Raw genomic sequence first — 3,200 nt, 5'->3', positions numbered from 1 at the left:
AACGGGCAAAAATTGCTCGGATCCGCTCACTCTATCTTTGCCCGAAAACTCTGCGTGTTTCCGAGCAAAGAGGGGCAGTTGTGAGCACGTGATTTTTGCCCTATATGAATTACTCCCACAAATTCAAAAAATAAAATAATTGTCTTTTTATTATTTGCAATTTTGTGAAATTTTGTGGGATTTTCCGTTAATTGTTTGCATTTATCTGTGCATGTTCATTTTATTTAATTAATGAAAAATACAAAAATACTTGGCATTTACATTTAGGGTTTAATTTTACATTCTAGGATTAATTAGCAAATTAGATGTTTTATAAAAAGGAAAAATCACAAAAATAGTTCAATTGGCACTTTTAATATTAATTTATATTTTTGAGTAGTTTTTCTTTTAGTTTGTTTTTAATTAATTGTGATTTGTTTTTTTTTTAGGTTTAATTATATTTTTCAGGATAATTTGGTTTTAGGATTTTAACTTTGATTTTTAGTTTTATTTTTAAAGAAGGGAAGGAAAGGAATTAAAATAGAATAAGAGGAAATTGAAGAGAAAGGAAAGATAGGAATCAGATTTTTTGGGCCATTCTTATTTCAATTTCTCAAGCCCAATTCAATTCTTCCTTATACCCATCCAAACCTGGCCCAGATCCACCCCCAAACCCGGTCCAAGCCCCAGTCCATGAGACCCATGAAACGACGCAGTATGAGATCAAAACTGCATCGTTTTTAGTTCGTCCACTTAGAAGCAATCCTGGCCTTCCATCCAATCTGATCTAAGGGCTAAAATCACTTCCCCCGCTTTTAATAAAAATGTCCGAACCCCCCCACCCCCCCCAATTAACCTAGTACTAGGTCGTTCTTCCCCCTCACCATCTCTCATCTTCTCCAAAAATCAGAGATACCCCTCAACCCTAGCCCGCCGCCACCTTTTCCCACCCCCATGGGGTGGGGGCGCCACCTCCTTTCAACGCCAAAATCACACCACATACCCACCGTGATCTCCTCTCTCCAAATCCCTAACCCATACCCCTCGAACCAACGTTGAACTCGTCGAATCTTAAAGCCGAGTTTAACTCAGAAGTTCAAAATCATCTTCCTTCAAGCCTGGTAACATGCAGTGTTTTCTTTCAAAGTTTGAGAGCCTGACTCAACGAAATTAATGTCGATTCAGTTGTTCTTGACAAAGAACAACGGATTCGACATAAGTTTGGTTGAGTTTCTGTCTCCGTTTGGTTTCGAGCATGACTCGGTAAGTTCTTCTTCCTTTATTCTGATTTTCTTTCAGTGGTTCATCTTCCTCCTCATCCCCTTTCTTTGGGGTTGGTCAAAATTCATTTGCGTATTCTGAGGTTCAAACTGGGTCCTCTTCTTTTCTTTTGTTGTGAAAGCTGGACTATCGGAGTCTTTTAATCCACCTTGTTTTGTTTGTCTAAGTTTTGGTGTTAATAGCATAATTATTGTTTCATTATCAGTTTAATCGCTTAGCTAATGAAATTAGGTCCATAATTTAGTTAATTTGCTGTTATGAAATTAGATTGGTTGTTTCGGTTGTTTTTTTAAAAGAAATGGTTCCAGGCTTCTTTGTTTGGGGAAATTTTGGGTTAGCTCTAATCCGGGTCCATAAGTGTTGTAATTGGTTTATAAATAGCAACAGGCCCAAATAGGGATTCAATTTGGGGTCTATGACCCAATTAGCTTGGCCAGTTTGATCCGGTGGGTTTTTAGGGTAATAACAGGGGTGTTGAAGGGTAATTTAGGTACTCTAGGTAGGGGAATCTTTTGGTAATTGATTGAGAAGCTTCTAGGAAGCTGGGTGGGAGGTTTAAATTGATTTTCAAATTTTTAACTAAGGCCAGCTAGGCAAAAACAAAAATTGGAAAAGGGCCTAAATGCAAAACTAAAATTTGCTATTTGCCCTACTTCCCTTGCCTATAAAGGCACCTTTTCTTGCCTTTCAAGGCAGAGCGAAGAGAAAAAAAATTCTGGAAAAACTTGAAACGGATAGGCATTGTGAGTGAACTCTAAACTAACACTTGAAATTCTGGATTCTTTTGGTGAAATTTCTTGAATCACATTAAGTTTCAGCTTTTGGTTCTCTTGTGTTTGGTTTAAAAACTTCAAAAAAGGTTATTTTCAAGTGATGGCATTTGGTTAGAAAGGTTTTGAGGCTGGGATTTGGGTTTTCAAAAGTGATTCTGGGTTGCTGATCCTATTACTATTTTATTGCTGTTGCTGGTGTTGATTTCTGTTGTTAATCCCATTGATATCTCATTTCTTTGCTTCTTTTGTTGCATTTCCAGGTATGTGACCTTGTAACTCCTTTGGTTGGAAGTGAATTTGAGGAATAAAATGAAAGTGAAGAATTGAAGCATGGAAACTGTTCCATTTCATTTTTCTCTGATTTGTTTTTGTTTAACTTAATGTGATTACTTTGTCCAAATTAGTTGTAGTTAAGCATGTTGTAGTTACTAGTAGAGGTGATATAGTGTTAGATTCATGTGTTTAGCTCTCGGTGCAGCTCGTTGGTTTCACACAAGTTTGAATCATCATTAATTCTGTTAGGATCTGTATGATGTATGCTCATGTAGAGTTAATAATCATGCTCAAAGTTATGTTTAATTGAGGTTTGTTAGAGTCTGCTATTGTTGAATGCTGGCTGTAGCTATGAATTTGGTCACTGAGGGGCATGTTTTGAATATGGACTTTTGGGGAATTATGGTGTTAGAGGGTTTAATTGATTCATACATGCTTAGATCTGTTTCAGTCAAGCTTGAAGTTAGTGTGTGCTTTTGGTATTCATTTCTGACTTGTGCTTACTGAAATAGCCAGTATAGGTTAGAATATCAAACTTTCAATTGGAATCTATGTTAGTAAGTGTTTCGTCTATTCTTGAAACCATGCAGTGCTGTTTTGTTTAAAAGTAGCGAATAATGTTGGATTTTAAGTAACAAGGTGATAGTGAATGAGTTATCATAGGATTATATCTTCATTATAAACATGATTGGACATTAGAATGCACTTTGTATCATGCTTAAAGATAATCGATTTTAGTTTTAATTTTCTGAAACCTTTTGAAGCATTGTAATTTGTAATCGTTTATGTGTATTGAATCATAAAATTGGGCTGTAGCGTGTGGCCCAATTGCTTTAAAGGTGCAGTTCAGCTTGTTGCATTTATTCTTTTGGGCTTCAAGTGAGCCCAATATCC

Source organism: Nicotiana attenuata, unplaced genomic scaffold (assembly GCF_001879085.1).
Source record: "Nicotiana attenuata strain UT unplaced genomic scaffold, NIATTr2, whole genome shotgun sequence".
Classification (NCBI taxonomy): domain Eukaryota; kingdom Viridiplantae; phylum Streptophyta; class Magnoliopsida; order Solanales; family Solanaceae; genus Nicotiana; species Nicotiana attenuata.
This window is presented reverse-complemented; position numbering follows the sequence as displayed.